The sequence below is a fragment of the Lepidochelys olivacea genome (assembly GCF_965140295.1).
Source record: "Lepidochelys olivacea isolate rLepOli2 genome assembly, chromosome: 2".
NCBI classification, from domain to species: domain Eukaryota; kingdom Metazoa; phylum Chordata; order Testudines; family Cheloniidae; genus Lepidochelys; species Lepidochelys olivacea.
The window spans coordinates 205,211,278-205,219,883 of record NC_140412.1 but is presented as its reverse complement, the minus strand read 5'-3'; positions in this window follow the sequence as shown (position 1 = coordinate 205,219,883).

Sequence of the window (8,606 nt, the reverse complement as noted above, 5' to 3'; positions counted from 1 at the left end):
TTTGCCCTCTTCAAGGAGTACATAAACAGAAAAGGGTACTACTCTATTGTATGGCAAAACTGAAGTCCCGTTGGAGATATCTACAGATCAGTTTTGATACCTTGCGAACTGGAGCACCGGCATGCAAGCAGACATGTGGCCCAAGAGTCTGAGCCCAAGCTGCAAACTGAGCCAATGGTGCCAAATTGCCTGAAAACGGTTGGTCAACAAAAGTGTTCTCAAACAGAATCTACTACAGTCCCAAAGAACTCAATTTTCTGAATGGGAACCAAATTTGACTTTCCAGTGTTTAGGATGAGATCCAGATGGCCAAGCAAACACAGTACAATGTGAATGTGGGAAAAAAACTTCCCCACAGTAACCAATCATCCAGGTATGAGAAGATGTGGATTCCTTTCTGGAGGTACATCAATCACCACGACCATAAGTTTGGTAAAAACTTGAGGGGCAGAAAAGAGGCCAAAGGGAAGCATCATAGATCCAGAGGCTCCATAATATCAGCTCAAAGACACTCTAAAATGGGCCTCCAGTTGCATTAACCACTGTTACCATGCACATAACCTGTTGCCCCTATCAGGAATCCTCATGAATTCCACAAGATCCGTTTCCACTTCAGTCGTGCTTGTTAAAGATGTTCCCATCTCAGAAATCTGCAAGGCAGCAATCTGGGCCTCTACCCATACCTTTGTGGAACACTACCTGATTACTCGAGACTCAACGTCTGATACCATCTTCAGATCCACAGTACTATCATCAATAACAGACTCCACTTCAAAGTCGCAGCCTTCCATGGGGGATACTACTGTGAAGTAACCTACAATGGAGCACCCATAGGGATAGTACTCAAAGAAGAGGAAGTTACTCACCTGCCCTGGACTTTACAGTGGTTTAGGTGGGCTCTCCAGAGAGGCATCTGTTATTAGAATCAGTGTTGCTGGGATGTGTGAATGGGATGCCTGCATGGACATTGGATGACTCTTTCCACCAGTCAAGTGAGAGAGTGTCCCTAGAGGGCATTAACAGTGGCTTGTTTAGCCTGTCCTTGTGGGACAGTAGACAGATCTGAGCCATATCCAAAACATCTCATATATGATGTTTGGGGTGTGGGGTCACAAGTGTTCATGCCGTCATGTGTCCAAGAAGCTGAATTCCTGGCCGTTGTTTGTGGGTTAGCCTGGACTGTCTGTCTATGAGACTCATCAGGGTGTGGAATCCATGGAGCTGGAGGAATGCTCTTGCTTGCACTTTGTCGAGTTCAGCCCCCATAAACTCTAGACATTGTACTGGAGACAAGGTCTATTTCTGGGTATTGAGGGGTAGACCCAGTGAGCAAATATGTGCATATCTCTGGGTGGCTTCCAGGGTGGCTTTAAAGGAACGAGTCTGGAGAAAGTAGTCGTCCAGGTATGGGTAAATGACAATACCTAATGTTCATGAATGTGCTGCTATGACTGAGAGGCTCTTGGAGAATATCCTGGGTGCAAATGAGAGGCTGAATGGGAGCACTCTGTCCTGATCAAAGGTAAATCAGAGGAATCTCCTGGGAGATGATCAGGTTGAAATGTGGAAGTAGGCATCTTTTATGTCAAGGGCCGAGAACCAAAAATCTCCTTGCTCCAGAGATGGAATGGACTTAAATCTGTCCTGATGGGCTCTATTTCATTGTGGTTATGACCAAGGAATCTGGGGACAGATGCAAGTAAAAAGCTTCAAATCCTTGCCCTGGCACAAAGTAGCATCTCTCCCTTCACTTCATGGTAGACAGTACCAAAGCTGGCATACTCCAGAAAAATCTTAATAGGCTCTAGGATCCCACTGTTAATAAGGAGAGCAACTCTCCCAGAGGCAGATGGCTGCAGGATATCCAACAACTTATGGGTTTTCTCCTGCAGAACCTCTGCTTGAATACTCAAGGAAGTGGTCATGCACCACAACAGGTCCTGGTACACCTTGAAATCCTCTGCTACCAAAAGGAGAAAGAACTAGGTACTGCAGAATTAGCCAGGGACAAAGACAAAGCAGTTAACTGTGCCAGAGCTGGATCCTGCTCCATGACGCTGAAGGCTCCACAAGGGGAAGGTTCACTGGTACCTGGGCCTATGGTGGATCGATGGTCACCACTACATGCCTGCTCAGGGATCACTGCTTACAGTGAGATGAGGAGTAGGACATCTGTGACCAAGGAGCATCCCATAGATTCCATGGAGGCCACTAGTATGGATAGGGCATTGGTGCCCAGTAGGTACCAGGCTGGGGCCCCCATCCTGACTGGGGCAAGCACCAACCCAGATACCCACAGTGCTCCAGGAACAACCCTAGATGTGCATCAGGTGATGGAGAACAGGAGGAGGATAGGCTTCAGAGGATAATGGTGGAGCCAACCCTGGGGATGTGAGCTACTGGTCTGCTAAACTGGTAGCCCAAAATGGAGAGGAAACTAGCACCAACGGTGGCAGCCAGTACACTCCCATTGTTTCCAGTGCCGGAAGTGGTGTCAACCCCAGCAGTGGTACAGAGGTCACTAACAGTGCTGAAGCAATGGTGGTGAGTGCCGCCACAGTAACATTGGCAGCACCAACATCAGGGGTGCCGAAGAGGCAATTTGCGCTGAGTCTAGCACCAGCCCCACTTCCACTGACTGTAGAAGGAAAACAGTGGGGTTTGGGGCCAACTGACCCACAGGTTCAGTGCCCCTCCTCCCACCAACAGGGCTGTAAATGATGCAGCCCTGACAAAGTCCTGAACCAAGAGAGGTTGGGACAGAAAAGCAGATGTCCATTGCATCCTGATATGCCGCTGGCACAGAAACAGCTGGTATCCACATTACCCTTGTTGCCCTTGGTCTCCCCGGGGCCAGAATTGGAGTTGATAGTATGGGGTCTCTGACCTTCCTGCATGGTACCTGAGAGCAGCTGATGGAATCTGCTTCATCTCACATCCCAGTATTCATACCATGCCAATCTGTAGTCCTTCTGGACAAGACAGATGAGTCTGCACACAACCTGGAATGGCCACAATCTGTCTTACATTACTTCTTCCTTGATACACTCAACAGGAAGCGACTTCTTCGTCTCTTCAGAGCATGCAGTTCCAGGATTTATTGCAGCAGCACTCCCAGGACCCAGAGTGACCTCTGATCCAAAGCAGGGCGCATGGCCTATTTGAGCAAGTGCTGGTTTAGACAAAGATCCCTTGTCACCTGAGTCCGTTTCATGAACAATTTGCAAATCAAACACTACTCCTTGTCATGGGCTTTGCCTATACACAGCAAGCACCATGTGTGGGGATCAGGTGGGGGAGAGATCCCCCAACAATGACAGAATGTTTAAACCCCTATGAGGGCATCATCAGGAAATACTTATACTAAACCTAACTATATGCAAGTAGAGAAAAGTCACTAAGAAATATAGAGGTTGTGAGGTTAGAAACCAGACAGAGCTCTGATTTCAGCCATGGGAGGTAAGAAGGAACTGAGGGCGGTTTGGGGGGCAGTGCTGCCTCATATAGCCAGGAGAGGAGCTATGGCCAGGAGGCACAAACATTGTCCCTCTACAAATAATGCTAGGCAAAGTTCACTGGTTCCAGTGCACTGGGTGTGCCCACACTTAAGAGGTATACACAGCTGCATCTACTAGAAGAAAAAAAAAAGGCTTTCAAGGCATTTTTACTGTTTGCATTTCCTGGTTGCCATTTTGAATTCCACAAAGTTGGGGAGGGGGAGCAAGCCGCCGGTGGCATACAATCCATCATGAGCAGATGTAGTACATGCTGTTAGCCAGGGCTTCTAACGACTTTTGCATTGGTTCATAGTACAGAAATCTCTCTGTGACAGGTTTCAATCGGTCCACCGAGCCTCTAGGCGGTGATGGAGAGCTACTGTCCCACTGGCAGGCCTTAGTCACACCTTTCAGTCACTGGGGAATTAGCGGAGAAGGTGTGTCGGCCTGAGGCCACGGCACGCCCCTCGGGCAGGGGAGCGCCCGCCCGAGGCTGCGGCGTTCGGGATTCTGCTACCCAAGGCGGGTTGGCCGGGGTAGGGGAACGCAGGCCCACCCAACTCCACTGCGTTCCAGCCCAGGGCCCTGACAGCGACGGGAGGAGAGGGTCCCGCCGCTGGGTCAGCGGGGAACCATCCGTGCCCCGCTGACCAAATACACCCACCCCATGGTGCAGTTCTGCCCCTGGGCTACTTCCTACCCGGTCTCTCAAGCGGGCCTCTCCGGACCCTCCAGCTCGTCCGGGTTTTCCGCTGCTGGCAGCTCCAGCTCCCCCTCCGTGTCAGGCTCACGCTGGCCCGGGTTACAACCTGGCCCCTCCAGGCCTTCCGGGTACTCAGCGGCGGGCAGTCCTGGTTGCCTCAGTCCTTCCTCCAGGTCAGGTTTCTCCTGGCCCAGGGCCTCCCCTGGGTCGGCAGCAGGGTCTGAAGGGAGCAGCCAGCAGCCTGTGTCCGTCTCCCTCCCTGGTGCTCCCTTCACTGGGCAAAGGGCCCCGCCCTCTGTACTTCCTGTCCCATCCCTCCCCTTCCGGGGATTGGCGTAAGCTTGGTCCTGCCCCGCCCACTCAGGCTGAGAGGGTGGCTCTTTATCCTCTGGTTCGGAGGGAAACCACCCTGGCTCCCTACACTCCCATTATTATATTAACATTAAAATAGAGCTAGAAACTTATTGGACTCAGGGGTCACTTCTGGCCCTTCTGTGTCTACTGCAGGTTCTACCTTGGGCTGTTCTTTGGGGTGGGGGCTCAAACAGCTCCTATGCGTACATCCCAAAGATATGCTGCTGCTGCTCCTTGTACTGCAAAGCCTCCTCTGGGACTGGTTTCAGCAAGAGTGACTGCATTATCCTCACCTGGCACCTACTGCTGGCTCCCATCAGGCCCCATGTTGGATTCTGGGCCCAGCTGAGCACCATACAGGCTGACCAAGTCATCATGCACCATTGGCTCCATGCTTGGCCCAGTACCCAACAAGAGGTCATAGAATGGTCATGATATAGCCACTTTGCAGTTCTCATCCCTGGTTTTCCAGTACTCAGTCTTGAGCCACTTATTCCACTGCCTGCAGTGGTCACTGGTCTAGTAAATTTGCAACACTGCCAGCTTCTTCCCTATTTGCTAGTATGTATAGTCATTCCTGGTACTTTTGCTTAAGTCCACTGATTTGCTGGCCCTGCACCAGAAATTTACCAAAGTCTGGCTATGCTCCCCTGACCCTGGAACAGCACCCTTTGCAAAAGACTTCTTGTGTTTGCAATGGAGACTAAACAGAAGGCTCTTTGATGAGTGTTTGCAGCTCAGTGTTCAGAAGACAACGGAAGGATTGAACACTGACTCTCAGACCTGTTGCTCTACACCACAGGGAGATGCTTCCATTTCCCTGGGGTCAATTAGAGATTCTTGGAATCAAGAGGACAAAGGAAGTTGGCTCATGGGATTCTGGGATACTTTTGGCAGAGTCCCAGAACCTCAGCTGCAGGGGAAAGTGTGTCTGCACTGCAAAGCAACTGAATTTAAACCCCAGGTCCCAGTTTGACTAAGGCTTGAACACTTCAGCCCCGTAGGGTCCTAGCAATTTAGGTCCAAGACAGAATCAGAGAGAGTTGTGTGTAGACAAAAGGGAGTTGGGATCAACTCTGAGTCTGGTCTTAAATTGCAGCCTACACCTGCCTTGTGAGCCTTCTCCAATTTTCAGTAGTCTCACTGGATTCAGATTATATTTTCAAATATTCCCACTGGAGTTCAGAATCATTAAATAAAAATGACCCCAACACAGCAAGATGAATTAAGCTTGCCTTTTTAAGTGCCTCTGAAACCCAAATATCTGCTCAGAGACCTCCCTCCAAAAGGAGCAACACTTGATACATCAAGCCATCAAGGTTAAGACTGAAGAGCATTCATCTCCAATTGAAGACACGGGGAAAAAACACCCCATATTTAGCAACATGCAATATGCTGTGCTTGCCTTGAAATATTAGGTCCACCAAGATATACCTGTGAATAGCTGCAGCTTGTATACCTTTTAATTAGCAGATTTGGAAGACAGACCATCTGTTGCTTTAAGTCATACATAAGAAAGCAAGCCCTGTGATGTGAAACACAATTAAAGAAACATATCTTTACAAGTTACATCTTCAAGTATTAGATCCCTCTCACGTAAAACGTCACAAGGAATTTAGCAAAATCTTTGTTTTTAAACATACAAATACCTGAAATGGAAATACTTTTTTCCTTTTAGTGTCGACGTCATGTATATATCAGACACAGAGTAGGATTCTAATGTAGACAGATAGTGCCCTTCTGTCTGATACAGAGTAAATCTGTCTCACATGGTGGGGCCTGTGAAAGGAAGGCATGGGGGCCACAGCAGTGTAGCAGGTTGGTTGGGGGCACCCGGCCATGGAACCAAGAGAAAAAGTAACAATAAAAACTTGATATGGTGTACTTAACACAAGCTCTAACATTATGATGGTATATTTACCTCTCTTGTCTAAGTACTCTTTGGGGAAGGGTCTGTCTTCTCATCCATTTCTGAAGTCCCTAGCACATTTTGGATGCTACCAAAAAAATAGCTTAATTTTCCATTCAAGGTTGTATTGGGAAATTATACTATTTCCTTCATTGCTAAAAATGTTTGACCCTGTAAACATCAATGAGATTAAACACACAAGACTGAGTGTTGCACATTAACAATCCACTCAGATTATATATTTGGTGCAAATCTGCAAGACGCTCTACTGTGTGTATATTCCGGTAATGCCCTCAACTACAGCCATACTAAACAGAGGTTTTAAACTTCCTGAATGCAATGTACAATAGAGATTTACCTACTGTTCCCGTGTTATGGTTATTGTGTCTTCCAAAGAACATTAAAAAGTATATGTTATTACTTGTTACTTTTATTGGTGTATGCTACAAAATGTACAATTCCCAGATGGGAATAAAAAAAAAACAAAACAATCCCCCCAAAATTTTCTATGGATAAGAAATAGCTCAGGGACGCAGCACAATGCTATCGCATGGAAGAGAAAATAAATGACACTCGTAAGGCCTGGACTATGCATTTCACCACAAAAAATCTTCACAGCATGATTGTAAGGACAATTCATATCCAGAACAATCAACACTCACCAGATGGTATTACTGGTAAGACTATCAAATAAACACTATGTACTCTATGTAGATATCTTCTTTTTATACTTTTGGAGGTTTTGCTACTTTGGTTTTTAATCTCATTTTGTAAGTAGTTTCTTATAGTTGCAACCAGAAATGTTAAGCTAAATGAAATTTGCATTAATGAAAAAACAATTACCTTTGGGGGGAAAAAAGGAAAAGTTTAACAAAAATCTATGATTTTGAGTCACAAAGGTAAGGGCACAGTGTTTAGTTGCTTAAGACAGCGGCAGGGAACAAAGAATCCCAAAATACAGAAAGTAGAGAACTCCCAGTTAAGTACAGGGGAATCACGTTCAATTACTGTAAAATTGCTCAGAAGCATATGGTTTGTAACTTACTACTGATGAGAACTAGAGTAAATTACAAATTAGTGATCAGATTTTATCTTTTCAAGAGTAAGAAAGGCAAATCTTTTGCGACACACCAGAAGGCATGGAATGGTGTCAGCTCTGTCTCATGCTATTCATAAGCCTATAAAATATCTCCACACAAGTTCTGAAGCAGGAGAGAGAGTAGCCCCTCAGCAATTCTGCCAACGAAGCCAACCTACTAATCTGTTCCAAGTTTTTTATTCATAATGAGGAAACACCCTAAACAGGTTTTATTAGTTGTCAGCCATAGTGTCATTTATAGGTCACCATGCAACAAAACATATAATTTTACATTTTGGTTGTGGCCTGGGACCTTTTAAAAAGATATCCCATCTTAAAGAGCTCAAATGATGGAGAATCCACCATATACCTAGGTAAGTTGTTCCAACAATTCATTATCCTGTTAAAAATGCATACACTACTAACCCAAGTTTGTCTAGTTTCAGCTTCCAGCCATTGGATCTCATTTCACCTTTTTCCATTGGATTAAAGAACTATCTACTCCCAGAAATCTCTTCCTCATGCAGGTACTTGTAGATAGATCAAGTCAACCTCAACCTTCTTTTGAATAAAATAGACTGAACTTCTTAAGTCTCTGACTTATTGGCTTTGTTTTCCAGACCTCAAGTCATTCTTGCATCACAAAACCTTTCCAATTTTCAAAATAGTTTTGGACATGCTAACATCAAGACTGGACACAGCATTTCAATTATATAGTCTCACTAATGCCAAATGCAGTGTAATACCACCTCCATTCTCCTACTTGTTCTTCCCAGCTTACATGATCCATAGAGGTATAAGCCCTCTTGGCCATAGCACACAATGGGAGCTTGTGTTCAGCTGTTTATCTACCATTATCCCCAAATTATTTTCACTGCTACTGTACTCAAGGATACCATCTCCCATATTGTATGTGACCTTGCATCCAGGTGTAGTACTGCACACATTCAATTAAGCCCTCCTGACCAAATGATCCAGAGTGGCCTCTATAGCTGACCTGTCCTCTGTTGTTTATCACTGAAAATGTTCATCTTCAATTTTAACAGCAATGATTGTTTTCTTCCA